The 18,346-nt window shown below is 35.3% G+C and overlaps 1 long non-coding RNA gene across 18 annotated transcripts in view; it reads left to right on the plus strand.

Moving 5' to 3' along the window:
• LOC123789238 (uncharacterized) overlaps nucleotides 1-18,346 on the plus strand; it is a 685,069-nt gene that overhangs the window by 124,243 nt on the left and 542,480 nt on the right. The window contains exon 3 of one of the 18 annotated variants that reach the window (XR_015723993.1): nucleotides 17,121-17,254. The exons of the other annotated variants lie outside the window; for them this stretch is intronic. This is a non-coding gene — a long non-coding RNA (uncharacterized LOC123789238). The remainder of the gene's footprint in view (nucleotides 1-17,120; nucleotides 17,255-18,346) is intronic. 18 annotated transcript variants of the gene reach the window in all.

The following is an 18,346-nucleotide window of genomic DNA, read 5'->3' on the forward strand; positions in this document are numbered from 1 at the left end:
ACATGCCTGTAGTGCAGGGGTGGCTCCGTTGGATTAAGAGGCTGCTTTCGGCTCAGGTCATGAACCCAGCCAGGGTCCTGGGAGCTAGCCCCACGTCCAGCTCTCTGCTGGGTGGGGAACCTGCTTCTCCCTCTCTCTCTCTGCCTGCCACTCCACCTGCTTGTGCTCTCTCTCTTTCTGTTAAATAAATAAACAAACAAACAAACAAATAAATAAATAAAATATTTTAAAAAGAGAAATGCAAATGCCTTATAAGAAAAAGAGAGAGAAAACACTATTTTTTTTTACATGTACCATTAATAACTACTTTTTAAAATATGGGGGTAAAGAATTTTCTTAAACTCTAGCTTAACTTTGAAGTACATTTTTAAAAAGATTTTATTTATTTATTTATTTGAGAGAGAGAGAGAGAGGTAGAACCCAGTGGCAGGAGGAGCAGAGGGAGAGGAAGAAGCAGGCTCTCTGCTGAGGAGGGAGCTTGACTCAGGGCTCGATCCTAGGACCCTGAGATCGTGACCTGAGTTGGAGGCAGACACTTAACCTATTGGGCCACCCAGGCACCCCTGAGGTAGATTTCCAAGAGAAGTGCATGGTGATCCCGCAGCCTCATATTTCCAAAATTATTTTTTACATAGAAGAGGCACTTAATATGAGTTTGATAAAGATATTTCTCTGTGGATTTGTTCTATTAGATAAAACTACACTGCTATAGCTGTCAGTGAAGTCAACTGACCAAATGATTGCCTTAATCATCTATAAAGGCAAAAAATTCTTTTGAACCTATTTTGGAAACAGCTTAATGGTTTTTAATATCACATAAAATATTTTAAAATACACTCATCCTGTGTGTGCTTGTATTGGTCCAGAGGACATGTAACTTTTAAAGAGTTGGGGAACAGTTTGGTATAGGAGACATTTATTACAAAACAATTTCTCATGGAACAAGACCATGTAAGTTTATGGTGCATGGCTGCCTGATGATTTCTAGGTTTCAGTGGCTCCGGTAGATAAAGGGAAATTTGGCAAGGTCAGAAGAGAAAAGAACAGATTTATCCTTCAAGTAGGAAAGATAACTGCCCTGGGTGTACAGAAGAGGAAGAACCAAAGTATTTCTGGTGACCTGCCTTTTGTTTTTAAAAGGGTACTTTAGAAAGAAGAAACCATTAACCATTTAGGGACAGTTTTGGAACATTGATACATGGTATTCAGAAAAATAGGCTCAAAAGCCAGCAGCTCTTATCTAGAAATGCTGAAGAGAATCTAATAAAAATGGTTGACTCTACAAAACACAAGAAGGACATTAAGAATTCATTACAGTAAATAATATAAATGACATATGTGCTATGAAATAAGACTTCCCTAACCGAAGGTTGAAAATTCCTGTAATTCTCTGGTTGTTTGACAATTCTAAATGAGTTCTTGTACCTAGGAACACATTCTGTAAATAAGTTATGAAATCCCCTTGTAGTCATTTTGCTATGGTATTAGCATGACATTTGTCACTAATACGATGCAAATATATTGTTTATACACTTAGAATGCCAGTAAATTTGATATGACATTAAAATATGTAGCTGAATGCCTCTGGTGTCAGTTCTGGCTCATTTAGACACTGTCTTTGAATAAATAAATAGCTTAGTTGATGGCACCTTTTAAATTTTTTCTTCTACTTGATTTTAATAGATTATTGCCTCTCTCAGTGCTATTTGAAATGTTTTCTTCATTCTTTTACAACATAAATTAACATGTCATTTTTTCATGAATTTTTGAAAGCAGGATAGTGACAGTACTTGTACAGTGTGCATCTGTATACAGATTTCAAAGCTTTAATAAGTCATTTGAAGAAGAATAGGCCTATATGAGCATCTGTCATTGCTATGCAATTATGGTAGCTAAAATTGCAATGTCACCATTAGAAAATGAAACAATGCCAGAGTTGTGGTAAAATACAAGTCAATTCTGGAAATAGCAACTGCTGGCTGTTGGTTACTTTACATATTCTGAGGTTATCCTCTGACCTTGAGAGGAAATGTTTTTGTGAATATTGATCAATATGATTACCTTTTTACGTTTACAAAACTCACTGAGCTCATTTGTTTTTGGCACTTAAATAAAATAAAGCCAATAAAATAAAAAGTAAATATAGTCTTTCAACTGCTGGATGCAAATGTAACCTTTTATTTGTGAAGAATGTGACAATTATACTCGTATGGTAGTATTTCATTTCTTGACATTCCTTGCAATATTTTGAAAAATATATTAATTCATTTATCTTTCTTTTAATATGTATGAGTTCTATTATCCTATATTTTTATTGATTACTATTTATTTGATTAAGGTAAAGCTTCAATGTTTATATGTTGTTTTTCTTCAATATCCTTTTATTATTAGGAAGAACCCCTGCTTCTCCCAGGATTCACATAGTAATCAATCAACCGAAATTTTTTATGATTTAACTTGTGGTCATTCTGCTCAAGGTATTTTAATAACCACTATAACCTGAACAATCATACCTAATGACCCTTTCTCCAGAAATGGACTTTATTGCCAGTTCTAGGTAGCAAAGCTTATGCAACTCAACCAATCAGCTTAATCTAAATCTTCGGAGACATTTCTCTGAGCTGCTGTTTTCTCTAAAGCATTGCCATACAAGCCTTCTCTTTCTTAACTCCCCCATTCTTTCAAGCAGGTTTAAATATATTCAAATATAAATATATATTCTTTCTAGTTGTCCTTATATAAATATATAATCTTTCTGGTTGTTCTTTGTGATATAGGTGTTCTGAAACAAGCTAGTCTGCTATTTGGAATCCATATTCTACCTTTAATCAGAAAAATATATATATATTGGCTTTTACTCGTGCTTGTAGTTCACTTTTTAAAAAGTGTATTCCTTATTTTGGAGCTTTGTTGTTTATTCCCATATCTTTGCTCTCCTCTTGCATCTTTTTAATGTCTTTGATTTTTTCCTGAATTGTGTGAGAATTTCTAATTTTTTTTTTCTGTTTTACTAAGCTGATTTCCTGGAAGTCCGCTCTGTTTCTATTGACAGTAGTTGAGGATGCTAATTTATTATTATTTTTCAAATTTTAATTTTCTTTAGTCATTTGTAGCCTTATTTTTTTCATTGTCTTTACGTTTATACTAGTGGTTTTTATCTGTTTGTTTTTGTTTTTTAAATTTTATCTGTTCTCCTCTTTGGATATCTATTTTAAATAGCCATATCTTTAGGGCGCCTGGGTGGCTCAGTCAGTTAAGCATCTGCCTTCAGCTCAGTCATGATCCTAGGGTCCTCGGCTTCACACCCACATCTGGCTCTCTGCTTAGCTGGAATCTGCTTCTCCTTCTCACTCTCCCTCTGTGCTTGCTCTTTCTCTCTCTCAAATAAATAAATAAAATCTTAAAAACAAAGCAAACAAACAAAAAACCCCAAATAACCATGTCTTCTTGTCAATTCTTGTGATTACAATTTTCTAAATATTTATGTTTTTGCAACTTATATTTAGAGATGTTATTTTTCTAAATGTTCACTAAAGAGGTCCAATTCCCTTTGATCTTTAATCTTATTTCATAAGCTTTGTATTTAGCTTTCTCATTTTTCCTTCTCACACATGAACTCTTGACCGATACATAATAAAATGTGGTATAACCCTTGGTTTCATACTTTGTCCAATTGCAGGCTTGCCAAATACATTTGTAATTGCATAGATTGAAGTCAGTTTGGTGCCCACCACACACATTCTAATGCTCATTGCTCTGCAGGAGATCGTCTATGGCCCAGCAGATATTCATTTAGCCTCTGCTCCACTCTTGGAATAGCATCAACTAACTAGAGAGTCTGGTTCTCTTATTTCATTTCATTTCATTTCATTTCATTTCATTTCATTTCATTTCATTTCATTTCATTTATTTAAAAGATTTATCTGTTTATTTGAGAGAGAGAGTGGGGGGGGGCAGAGGAAGAGAATCCTCAAGCAGACTCCCTGCTGAGCACAGAGCCCCACTGTGGGCTCTATCCCAGGACCCTGAGGTCATGACATGAGCTGAAGGCAAGAGTCGGACACTTAACCAACTGAGCCACCTAGGTGCCTCTGGTTCTTTCATTTTAATACAGAATATTATATGAAAAACTCAAAATCCTATAATTCACTACTTCTAGGGATTTCTTTTCACTTTTTCAAATACTGTGTTTTATTTGAGTGTACTATGTTTTCTTAATAAAATGTTTATTTGAGGATACTTTATTTCCCAAAGAACCACCACCATGTATTCCCCTGCATATTCTACTTTGGGAATTGTATTCTCTGAATGTAAGTTATATGTCTCCTTGTCTCTTTCCCCAGCACTACTCCCATCTCTATGTTCTTATTATCTTAGATTCTCATTTACATGTTTCTGTCATGAAGCCCAAAACTTACCTTACATTCTCTTAAATTGTAACTCAGATGACCATATGCCTGTTCTATGTCTCAATTTGCTTGTAACTGACTTGTTTATCTATATCTGGGATTCCAGGAAAATAATTATGCTGCCCCTTTCCTTAATAGTGACTAGATATAGATGATGACTTTTTGACAACTCTAATTTTTATCTGACCAGTAAATTGTAGTCTTAAGAATGGCTTATGTACACCTTGTGGTATGGTTCTAACCTAATATTCTTTACATTTTTATGTAACACCAAAAAAGAAGTGAATGAAAATCAAAATATTTTAAGTTTTTCTCTTAGTGTTCTTTTCTTCTTATAAATCTTTGAATGCCACAGGACAGAAACTTTATTTTAGTACAACCTGAAACAAACAGATCACAGAGAAAGCAAAAGAGGAGCTGAGTTTGTGAAATGTTCATTCAAATTTGCAGAAGAATTGGCTTAGAGGGGCGCCTGGGTGGCTCAGTCATTAAGCGTCTGCCTTCAGCTCAGGGCATGATCCCGGCATTCTGGAATCGAGCCCCACTTCAGGCTCCTCCGCTGGGAGACTGCTTCTTCCTCTCCCACTCCCCTTGCTTGTATTCCCTCTCTCGCTGGCTGTCTCTCTCTCTGTCAAATAAAAAATAAATAAATAAATAAAATAAAAAAGAAGAATTGGCTTCAGATTAAACTTCAAACCCTGTAAGACTTATCTAAACAAAAAAATAGACATTTAAGTGGTGTCCATAACTAAAGACAATGCATTGTACTAACACAAACAGGGAAATACCTTTTAGCTGTCATTATTATAGATAGTTATTTTTTAATCCTTAGAAAATGTTTATAAGCATATTGGAAATGGCATTCTTTTCTTGTTCCACTCTATCTGTTGAACTCAGAATGGGTTTAAAGCAATTAATAAGAAATAGATTTGTGTCTTTGCAAAGCCAAAGTCATAGATGTGTTCTTTTTTGTTGGAATAAGGAATGAATCAGTGTTTATTTAATTTTTAAATAGCAGATGATGCAACAGATGCTACCAAATTCACATAAAAAAGTATTGTTCTCTTATGGTGCTATAAAAGGCTTTGGATGTATATTCCAAATAGATATACAATTAAAGCTTACTGATAGAGTATATGTCAATTCAACAACAACTTTAAAAGATATGATTGGTGAAACAGTAGTATGTCTTATAAGAAAACTGCTAGCCTTTTTAGTATTTAGAATGTACATTTTATAATTGGCTTTTCTAACACACAGAAGAAAGCAGAGACTTAGATAAATTGCCAAGATGGAGGAATTTATCCCAAATGAAAAAACAAGATAAGGCCACTGCTAGAAACCTATGTGAAACAGATACAAGTAATATGCCTGATGGAGAATTTAAAGCAATGATTGAAAGGATACTCACTGGACTTGAGAAAAGAATAGAGGACATCAGTGAGACCCTTACAAAAGAGATAAAAGGGTTAAAAAAGAATCAATCAGAGATGAAGAATGCAATAAACAGGAGTGGGGATGGGCTAAATGCAATGAACAGCAGGCTGGAAAAACCAGAGGAGTGAATTAGTGATCTAGAAGACAAAATAATGGAAAATAATGAAGCTGAACAAAAGAAAGAAGAACCGTACAACGTAAGAATAGACTTAGGGAATTCAGTGACTCCATCAAATGTTATAGCATTTGTATTATAGGAGTCCCAGAAGAAGAAGAGGGAGAAAAGGGGGCAGAAAATTTATTTCAAGAAATAATAGCAGAACCTTTCCCTAATCTGGGGAAGGAAACAGATCCAGGAGGCACAGAGAACTCCCATCAAAATCAACAAAAGCAAGCCAACACCAAGACATACTGTAATTAAATTTGCAAAATATAGTGATAAAGGAAAAAAAATCTTAAAAGCAGAAAGACAAAAAAAGTCCTTAACTTACAAGGGAAAACTGATAAGGCTACCTGGAAAGTTTTCAATTAAAACATGGCAAGCCAGAAAAGAGTGGCGTGATATAATCAAAATGTTGAATGGGAAAAACCTGCAGCCAAGAATAATCTATCCTGCAAGGCTGTCCTTCAGAATAGAAGGAGAGATAAAGAGTTTCCCACGCAAACAAAAACTAAAGGAGTTCATGATCACTAAACCAGCCCTGCAAGAAATATTAAAGGGGACTCTGAATGTGAAAGAGAGATCAAAAGTGACAAAGACAAGAAAAGATCACAGAAAATCTCCAGAAACAGTAAAAAACAAATAATAAAATGGCAATAAATACATATCTATCAATAATTACTTTGAATATAAATGGACTAAATGCTCCAATCAAAAGACATAGGGTGTCAGAATGGATATGAAAGCAAGACCCATCTATATGCTGCCTACAGGAGACTCATTTAGACCTAAAGATACCTGCAGATTGAAAGTGAGGGGATGAAGAAACATTTATCATGCAAATGGATGTCAAAAGATAGTCAGAGTAGCACTACTTAATTGGACAAACTAGACTTTTTTTTTTCTTTTTTTCTTTCTTTCTTTCTTTCTTTCTTTCTTTCTTTCTTTCTTCTTTCTTTCTTTCTTTCTTTTTTTTTTTGCTGTGAAGCCTAATTTTTATTTTATTTTAATTTAAATTCAATTAGCTTACATATAATACATATTAGTTTTTGATGTAATGTTCAATGATTCATTAGTTGCATGTAACACCCAGTGCTCATCCCATCATGTGCCCTCCTTAATGCCTATCACCCAGTTACCCTATCCCCCGATTCACCTCCCTTTATGAAACCCTCAGTTTGTTTCCTGAAGTCAAGATTCTCTCATGGTTTGTCTCGCTCTCTGATTTCTTCCCATTCAGTTTTCCCTCCCTGTCCCTCTGATCTCCTGCACTATTCCTTATATTCCACATATGAGTGAAACCATATGATAATTGTCTTTCTCTGATTGACTTATTGTACTTAGCATAATACTCTCCAGTTATATCCATGTCATTGTAAATGATAGATATTCATCCTTTCTGATGGCTGAGTAATATTCCATTGCATTTATGAACCATATCTTCTTTATCCATTCTTCTGTTGAAGGACATCTTGGCTCCTTTCACATAGACTTCTTTGTTCTTGTAATGTTTCTATCCTGCTTTGGTACTGGGGTAGTGCTGGCCTCATGGAGTGGTTTTGAATGTGTTCCCTCTATTCTCCATTATTTGTAATATTTGATAAAGATTGCCATTACTTATTTTTATTAAATGTTTGGTGGAATTCACCAATGAAACTGTTTTTGGGGGCTTTTCTGTGCTGGGAGATTTTTGATTTCTAATTCAATTTTCATTCTTGTTATTGGTCTAAGAAGATTTCCTATTTCTTGGATTCAAGATTCATGATCCAATCATGGTATCTTGTGTGGTTTAAGGAATTATATTTTTTTCCAAGTTATCTGATTTGTTAGTATATAATTGTTTATAGTAATCTGTTATCACACTATGCATTTTTGTGTTTATCTCTTGTATTCTTTTCAATTTCTCACTTTGGATTTTGAGTCTTCTCTCTCTCTCTCTCTCTTTTAAACTGCTTATTCCTTTGAATGTTATGTTTTTGTTTATTCTGGTCTCTGATTTATTTCTGATTTTTCTTTGTTATTTCCTTCCTCTACTAAATTTCAGCTAAGTTTCTTCCTTTTCTAGTTCCTTGTGGTGTAATGTTAAATTGTTTATTAGAATTTTTTTTCTCAATACAAGCATTTATAGCATAAATTTCACTCTAACATCTGCTTTTGCTATGTACCATTGGTTTTAGAATATTGTGTTTTCTTTTTCTCTTGTTTTGAGATGTATTTTGATTTGCTGCCTGATTTCTTATTTGGCCCACTGCTTGTGCAGTAATGTTTCTTAATATTTACATATTAAATATTTAATATTTACAAAAAAATAAAAATACATATAAATATATTAGAGCAATGAGTATCCAGATTCTATAAACTAATACTTAACTTGAATCTTGAGCCAGTTTTTAAACCATATTTATCATTTGAAATAGAAGATTTTTTATAAGGGTGCCTGGGGGGCTCAGTCAGTTAAGTGTCTGCCTTCAGCTCAGGTCATGATCCTGGGGTCTTATGATTGAGCCCCACATCGGGCTCCCTGCTCAGTGGGGAGACTGCTTCTCCCTCTCCCTGTGCCTCTCCCCCAGTTTGTGCATACTCTCTCTCTCACTCTCTCTCTCAAATAAATAAATAAATAAATAAATAAATAAATAAATAAATACAATCTTAAAAAAAAGAAGGTATTTTATACACAGTATGTATAAATATGGGATTTATTTTAAATGGCACATGCCATTGCACCTATAGATTTCATTAGGTAGTAAGAAATTAGCTACTCTCAAATTTCTAATGGGAAAGTTCTCAAAATATTCTGTTTCTTGTCAATGGATAAAAAGAGAAAAATCCTAAGGAATTATTTCAGAGCTTCTCAGTGCTCCATGATGATAAACTTCTAGGAGAAATCCTCACTTTTACTTTTCAGCTTTTACTCAGGGCTGTATCTCAAGAATCTGTATCATGGATCTTTCAAGGAAAAACAGAAGTCTTATGTAGAAGAATGATTCAGTCATTCAAATATTGCTTATCTGATAACCTTGAAGATAAAGAACACAGCCAAGTAATAAGGAGAGAATTATTTTTAAATGTCAAAAATAAGCTCAATATGTAATTTATTATTGGGCCAGGTCATTTGTCCATCAATTAGAAGTTACTTAATGTTTCTAAACAATTCTATCCAGCTTGAATATATGATACACCATCTCCTGCATGTCTTTATTAAAACTTTAGAAGGTGTCTACAGAGAGGATATTCTCAGAGGCAGGCATATAGCAATAACAAGAAGAGATACCTGAAAAGTGAAGCAAGACAAAAGTGTTGAAGAACAGAGAGAAGACAGTGCCATATTGTAACAACAACATCATCCTTTTTTCTTGACCCTCTTGGTTATTTTAGCTTTTTTTTTTTTTTTGACATATAATTGGCATATAACACTATGTTAGTTTCAGATGTATAACATAATGATTTGATATTTGTGTACACCACAAAGCAATCACCACAATCAATCTAGTTTCTCCCATCACCATGTAAAATTACATAATATGCAATAGAATGCTATTGACTATAGTCAGCACAGTGTACATTACATCCTTGTAACTTATTTATTTTATGACTGAAAGTTTGTACCTCTTAATATATCTACTAAGTCCGTCTAGTTTAATATGTCATTTAAAACCAGTGTTTCCTTATAGATTTTCTGCCTGGATGATCTATCCATTGGCTAAGTGGGATATTAAAGTCCCCTACTATTATCGTATTGCTGTCAGTTTCTTCCTTTAGATCTGTTAATATTTGCTTTACATATTCAGGTGCTTCTATGTTGGGTGTATACATATGTATAAATGTTATCTCTTTGTTGGGTTGGCCTTTTTATCATTGTGTAATGGCCATCTTTATTTTCTATTACAGTCCATTTAAAGTCTGTCTTGTTAGGTACAGGTGTAGATACTTCATCTTTCTTTTGGTTTCCATTTGCATGAAACACCTTTTTCCATCCTTTCACTTTTAGTATGTGTGTGTATTTAGATCTGAGGTAGATCTCTTATAGGAGCATAGAGATGGTTCTTGTTTTTAATCCATTCAGCCACAATTTGTCTTTTGATCAGAGAATGTAAAAGTTAATTTACATTTAAATGAAGATTCACATTTAAAGAAATTATAGATATGTATGAACTTATTGCCATTTTGTTAATTGTTTTATGTCTATTTTCTCTCTGTTCCTTTCTTCTTCTTTAGCTCTCTTGTGGTTAGGTCTTTCTTTAGAGTTGTACTTAGATTCCATTATCTTCTGTGTGTCTACTATAGGCATTTGGTTTCTGATTACCATGAGGCTTACATGTATCAGCCTATGTATATATACCAGTCTATTTTACTTTTATAGCAAGTTCAGTTGCAATGCATTCTAAAAGTCTATATATGTATTTTTTTTAATGATTTTTTATTATATTATGTTAGTCACCATACAGTACATCCCCGGTTTCCGATGTAAAGCTCGATGATTCATTAGTTGCGTATAACACCCAGTGCACCATGCAATACGTGCCCTCCTTACTACCCATCACCGGTCTATCCCATTCCCCCACCCCCCTCCCCTCTGAAGTCCTCAGTTTGTTTCTCATAGTCCATAGTCTCTCATGTAAAAATCTATATTTTTACTCCCCCTCCCATATTTTATGTTTTTTTTTTAAGATTTATTTATTTATTTATTTTAGGGAGAGAGACAGACAGTGGGAATGAGGGGAGGGGCAGAGGAAGAGGGAGAGAGAGAGAATGTCAAGCAGACTCCATGCTGAGTGTAGTGCCCAATGTGGGGCTCCATCTCAGGACCCCAAGATCATGACCTGAGCTGAAACTAAGAGCTGGATGGTCAACTGACTGAGTCACCCAGGTGCCCCCATTTTATGTTTTTGATGTCACATTTTACATCTTTTAATTCTGTGTGTCCTTTATCTAATTATTGTAGTTATAGTTATTTTTACTACTTTTACCTTGATGTTAGCTTTATAAATGATTAGTCCTCTACCTTTACTATATATTTGTCTTCTGTACCAGTGAGATTTTTACTTTCATATGTTTTCTTGCCCTTTCTTTTTAGCTTAAAGTAGTCCCTTCTTGTAAGAACAGTTTAGTGATGGTGAACTCCTTTAGTTTTTGCTTGTCTAGAAAACTTTATCTCCCCTTCCATTCTGAATGATAACCTTGCTAAGTAGTGTATTCTTGGTTGCTGGGTTTGGAAGGGTGAGGCCATAGGAGAGTGTAGGGGCAGGGCAAGCTCTACTGGGAGGGGAAAGGGATAGTGCCAAAATAGCTCCTGCCAGGGCTGATTAGCAACGTAGAAGGAAAGTACAAAAATGGTGCCTCCCAAAACGTATATCCTTGGAGAGAGTTCTAACAGACCTTCTCCCGTCTGGCAGATGCTTTAACATTAGCCAATGAGTCTCTTTCATGTATGGTCTAGGTGTTTTCAATTTTCTGCTTTTGCTTTGAGTCTTGGGGCAACTGAGTCTATGTGTGAGCCCTTTAACAGAGAAGTCTGAGTTTTCTACAGCCCTTTGGGTCTCTTGGGCATAAGCATTATTGGTTTTCAAAGCCAGACATTTTGGGGGCTCTTCTCTGATGCAGGTACCAAGGGTTGGGGTGCCTGATGTGAAGCTCAAATCCCTCATCCCTTAGGAATACACTCTGTATTTCTGACATTCCTCCCACCTGTGGGTTGTTGCATGGGGGTTGGGGTTTTTGACAAGACTATGTCTCTGCCTCTCCCACCAGTCTCAATGTGGTCCTTCTATCCTTTGTTTAGAGGAACCGTTCAGCTTGTTTTCAGGTCTTTTTGAGAGAATTGTCCTATATGTAGCTATAGATTTGATGTATCTGTTGTAGAGGTGAGTTCAGGCTCTTCCTATCCTACCATCTTGAACCATCCCCTTAACTTGGATCTTATTTTTCCCTCTCTTACTGATACCTTTACTGATATATCGCCTACCTACACTCATACTATTTTAACTATCCATTGAGATTTGTTTTTCTGAGGTCAAGAATATCCAGATTGTTGGGGCGCCTGGGTGGCACAGCGGTTAAGCATCTGCCTTCGGCTCAGGGCGTGATCCTGGTGTTATGGGATCGAGCCCCACATCAGGCTCCTCTGCTATGAGCCTGCTTCTTCCTCTCCCACTCCTCCTGCTTGTGTTCCCTCTCTCGCTGGCTGTCTATCTCTGTCAAATAAATAAATAAAATCTTAAAAAAAAAAAAGAATATCCAGATTGTTGCCAGATTCAATGACATTTTTTGCAATTCTGTTATCTTCAGTGCCTCAGATGCATTTCAAACAGAAGGTCTCTTCTGTCTTCCCTTGACTTCTGCAGCATTTCAGAATCCTAGTGCTCTGACCTATCTCACTTTTCTCTTTTTTTGATATCAACAATCTGTCTCTCTCTCTCTTTTTTTTTTCTCTCCCACAGCCATCCTCCTACTATTCTATAGCTATTGCTTAAAACATACATCAGTCTCTTCTGATTGTTTATCTTCTTTCCTCAGGGATTTTACCCATTCTTCTGGCTTCAGCGATTACCACATTAATGATAATTCCCAAGTAGGAAATGTAGCGATTGAAGAGGGATCAATGGACACAAATCTGAAGGTTTTCACTGAAAGAAATCAGGCAGCCAGTATTTGATTTATTCTGTTATTAAGCTTGGTGTAGAATGAGCATTAAGCTATTATGTTTTATGTTTGTTTGTTTGTTTTGTTTTGTTTTGTTTTGTTTTTCTTTTTCTTTAAAGAAAAGCTAACTGTCTTTTTAAGTAGGTTGCCATAAACATAGGAAATAGATTAAATCATAGAACTGAAGCAAGTGAAATGACAGAAGTTTAGGTGGAGAAGTGTATTGGTAAAATCCTAAATATTATTTAAAATGTCACTCACAAGGGGATTTTTGAAAGGACTTTTTCACTTACAGCCAAAGTATTCCATTTATAGTTTTTTTCAAGCAAACTTTTTGGGATTAAATTTGCTTATTATTAGTGGATTTTGGCCCAAGATTTACTTTCCATTTTTGTAAGGATGGCAAATTATTAATATGTTGTCTGGAGCGCTTTGAGCAAAGCTGACTTCCTCTAGCATTGTCCATTTTGTAGATGGTATTATGCCCCAAGAACATGAGTCATGTAATTTTCAGCAAAAAAAAATAATTATAGCAGGTATGAGGAGGTAATATAGTCTTCATGCCTTTCCTGACTTATCACATACCATAAGACAAATTCTCATTAGAACAAAACAAATTGATGAGACCCTCCCTTCTTTTTTGGTATATCATTTAAGTGGACAGTGAGGTGTTTTGTTTTTGTTGTTGTTTCTTCTTTGGATAATTTATATAGTGAGCTCCTTTTAAAGATTTGCCATGCTCCTCCATATTTGAATTTATTCTTTGCTGACAATCTATGTGACACTAGACTCAACCCCAAAAATGAGTCCATAATTTTCTATTGTACTCCAAAGTAGAGCAACACACTAAAATTATTTTTAAAAAAGCAATTTCAAGAAACTTTAGACTGTCTTTTGGCATTATTCCTCTCCTGGTCAGGAGATGGTGGCTAGGACATCAGGATCAGTCAGGAAAATAGAAAAGGCAAGAGGCAAAATGTGCCAGTTATTTAGCACCATTTTTTAAAGATGCTTTCTTAGAAACCTCAATGCTTATATATCACTGATCAGAATCTAGTCACTTGGTTACCCTTATATGCAAGAGTCTTTGACCATATACCTAACTACATATATGGGGAAAATGGCTATTGGATAGACAACTAGTAGTCTACTCAACAACCCTGACCACTTATCTCAGGGCTAAATTTGCATGCATTTTCTATTCCTGTCATACCAGGTAGATGTTAAAATTCTCATCTTGCAGATGAGGAAACAGAGGTGTGGATGGGCTAAATAACTTGGCTATGGTTACACAGGTAGCATGGTGTAGAACTAAAAATTGAACTTACTTCTACTTGACCCAGCTGCTATATTAACCACTATACCTCACCGTTCCTGAGATGGTGTTCCAGGTGTCTTGTTGGCTTTATTTCAGGAAACCAGCACCGGATTCCAAAGATGAATTAATTCCTCTGAAATACATACAGGAAACCTGGGTTGATGTACAAATATAGTAACCTTTTAAAAAATTCATAGGTCTAAGGTGTCTACAAAGACTTATGAATCTGCTTGCTTTGCTGTTTCTTGATTTATTAAGAAGACAGCGCTCCATGTTTTGGGCTAATACTGGGAAAAACATTTAAAGTTAGAAAGAACCTCTCCCCATGAAGGGACATTTTTAAATATTATGGTTCTGATAATTGCATTTTATAAATCTGTTTAGCTTCTTTGTTAAAAAAATCTGGAAAAATTGGTAGATAATTGGAGTAGCAGATAGTGTTAGTAGATTAACCCCAAATGTTTTCAATCCCCTTCTTTTTTTCTTCCCTCTACTATAAGGGCTGGAAAAGCTATATACTTGCTCTTATAGTCTTCACACTGTGAATGGTGAAGTGATACAGTTCTGGCATATAAAAAAAGTCTCTTCGGATGTTTCTGGGAAATTTTTCCCTTTCCTGGTAAAAGGGGACAGATAGAGCAGACACCTTTCTTCCTTCTTCCTGCCTAGATTTAGACCCAAAGATGAGCTCTAGCAGTCATTTTTCAACCAGAGATATTCAGAAATACGGGCTTTGGTGTCACTGAGTTGCTGAATCAATGCTTACTTACAGATTTCTTATTTTCTTTGTCTACTCTCAGTTATGTCATCTCTTACTTCACCTGAAATTAATTCTAACTAGTATAATTAGTCATTGCCTTTCCATAAAGGGACACGAAAATTAGCAGATTGCTTTATTTAAAAAAATGAACAAAAATATTTTGTGTATTGGCTCAGTATAGAGAAATAAAAAATTCATGTAAGATTTTTTTGGACCTGAAAAGTAAATAAATTGCATATTGAATTTAGATAGCCACAAAAGAATTGCAAATATGGCCCAATGCCAAATGTTTGTTTTGTTCGCCAGGATTTTCCTCTAGCGACAAAACAAACAAGATATTAACAAAAACTGGATTGCCTTCCTAACATGTTATCAGCTCTTGGCTTCCAAAGTTGGATAAAGTGGTTGTCTCAGTCAGTTCAGGCTGCTATAACAAAATACCACAGACTAGACACCTTAACAAGAGAAATTTATTTCTTACAGTTCTGGAGACTGGCCAAGATCAAAGTGCTGGCCAATTCAGTTTCTATTGAGAGGCTTGCATTTGGCCTTCTTGCTGTTTCCTCACATGGGAGGGTCGGCGGGGGGCAGTGTTAGAGTTAGTTCTGGTGTTTCTTTATCTTTTTATAAGGTGCCAATCTCAGCATAAGGGCTCCACCCATATGACATCATTATTCCCAAAGCCCTCACATCCAAATGTCATCATAGTGGAGATTAGAGTTTCAAAATATGAATTTGGGGAGGACACAAACATTCAGTCCATAGCACAAATCTTCCAGTACACAAAACATTAACAAAGGTTCTCAGCTCAACTCCTCTTGAAACAAGCCCAATCCACAAGAGTGAATTTTCGTTAGAGGCCTAAGATTAATGATGCTTCATCATGCCGCTTTCCCCCCTCTATTTGCAATATGGGCTACCTGGGTAATAGTATTTTCAATATAACTTTCTGTGTTATTTCCTTTGTCTATACCAAAAAAAAAAAAAAAGAATTTGTAAGCAGAAAGCAAAGAATATACTTTAATCTTTATCTATTGTTTTTTCTTGCCAGAACAATCTTTTAGTTCTTTCCCCATCTCCATTTGTTTGAGAACGTTGGGTCATATCTAAATTTCTTTTCAGCTCTAAAATCATGATATACACAAGTAAGTGGATGCACCCTTTATTTTACAAACTTAATTGTTGTTCATTTACACTCTGTTCTCATGTTCTATCTTATGTAGTTCATGAGAACTGTGGCTGAGAATTTAGTATTTAGAAATGAAGTTTAGAATTTAGAATTAGACTATACATTGATCTAGGTAAGAGAATTATGATATTTGGATAAAGACAGAGGAGATGGTGCAGATGGTAAATGTGATAATATTTAGGAGACAACATTGACAGACCTTGGTAGTGTATTTTCTGTGGTGATGGTGGTGGAGAGAGAGTGGGAGTAATTTAGGATAGTTTCCAGGTTTCAGTTTTGCCTGATGGTAGATGGCCTTGGCACTGCCTTACCTAGATTTGAGTTAATTTGGGTCAATGAATCAATTTGTGGACATACTGAATTTGAGGTATTTGTGGGGTAGAGTATTTATCAGGTAGAGATGTCCAGCAAGTAATTTATAGGGATTTAAGTTAGTAACTTAGAAAGAAAAAAAACTAAACTACAGATCTCAATTTGACAATCAGAGCCAAAAAGGTGATTGACAAAGCAATAGGTATAGATGAATTCATCCAGAACTGGTATGTAGATTCAGAAGTAGACGAGAAGTGTGCTTGTTAAGGATCCTGAGTAATTTGATCACTTAAAAGGCGGATGCAGAAAGGAGGACCTCCTCCTCCCAAAATAAAAGAGCAATGAGAGTTTTAGAATGAAAGTTAAGGAGCTGGAGGGTTTTTTTTAATAGTATATATTATTATCTATACTTATGATAATGTATATTAGATCTCTATAGATTATTGACTACTCCTTATAAATTTTTGCCCTTAAGCCCCATCACTTTCCCACTCCTCACCCCACCCCCTGGTAACCACCATTCTATTCTGTTTTGTATAGGTTTAACATTTTTAGATTCCACATATAAGTGATATCATGCAGCACTTGCCTTTCTCTGTCTGACATCACTATTAGCATAATGTGTTCAAGGGCATCCATATTGACACGAATGGGAAAATATCTTCCTTTCTCGTGGCTGATTAATATTCCATTGTGTATATGTACCACGTCTTTTTCATCTATTCATCCACTGATGGGCATTTGGGTTGATTCTGTATTTTGGCTATTGTGAATAATGCTGCAATAAATATGAGAGTGCATGTATCTCATCAAAATCCCATTTTTAGTACTTTTGGGCATATACCCAACAATGGAATTGTTGGATTGCATAGTAGATCTATTTTTAATTTTTTTAGGTACTTTCATATTGTTTTTCATGCTGCTTGGACCTGTTTACATTTCTACCAATAATGTATAAGGGTTCTTTTTGGGATGGAGTTGTTTAAAGAGAAGTCCAGCAATATCAGATCCTGCTGAATATCCATACAAGGTAAGGACTAAATAATGCCAACGATTTTCTTCATTAGAAGAACATTGTTTAATATAGCTGGTGGCAGAGTTAAATAGAAGAGAAAATAAAGAAAAACTAATAGCCAGAGAGGGGCACAGAGATGGAGCATTATGATAGGCATTTAATTTAAAGCATTATGATAGGCATGTATCTATGCTGATGAGAAGAGCTGTTAAAGAGACATTGAAAATGCAAAGGAGAATGGGAAATACCTGAAGAAGCAAAATAAGTTGTGTGTGCTATACATAGGTAAGATGGGGAAGGGACTGTAGTAAGAATTTGGAGTGCACTGGTATGCCATGGTTAAGATGTTGAATTATATCCTGCATATCATAGGGAGATCATGAGTATTTTCAGTTAAAAGATCAAAAATACTTTATTTATATTTTTAAAAGATCATTCTAGCTAACAGTGGGAGAATGAATTAAAGAAAGTAAGACTTGGAGCAAGAACAACTGAAGAAAATAAGGCAGACAGAGATGGACAGAGGGAATAATTGTAGAAACATTAATTTGGGAAGATCAGGAGTGTGCAGTAATCCATTGAGTGTGGGAAATAAAGGACAAAGTAGCTGGAAGACTTGAGGAAGATTTAAAGTTCCTAATTGAGGCATCCAGTGAAAGCTTGGATAAAAATAACTAGGAGGATTTTGAAATGTGAGTTACATATTAGACATTCTGAATTTTGGCTGCCTTTGGAATATCCAAGCGGAGAAATATCATTTAGGTAGTTGGAAAAGTGGGATGGGAAGGCAGATGGACAACCAAGGCTGGACACAAGGCTGTCTGAGGTATTTGTGATATGGATGACAGCTGAAAAGCATAAGACCAGAAGAGTTTGCCTGGTAAGAATAGACACAGAGAGAGAAGATAAGGGCCTTGTATGGAATTTGGGGGCAGGCACACTACCCTTAAGAGGCAAATAGCAAACGGGAAATCAGTCAAAATGGTGAAAATAATACCGAAGGTTAAAAATTGAACCAAAAGAAAGTAGAATCATAAAAAATCACATGTAATCAAATTGTGTTCAAATTCTGGCTCAAAATCAAGTTATGATTTAAAAGTGCCTGTT

Source organism: Ursus americanus, chromosome 3, assembly GCF_024610735.1.
Source record: "Ursus americanus isolate L20-20 chromosome 3, mUrsAme1.1.p, whole genome shotgun sequence".
Taxonomy (NCBI): Eukaryota; Metazoa; Chordata; class Mammalia; order Carnivora; family Ursidae; genus Ursus; species Ursus americanus.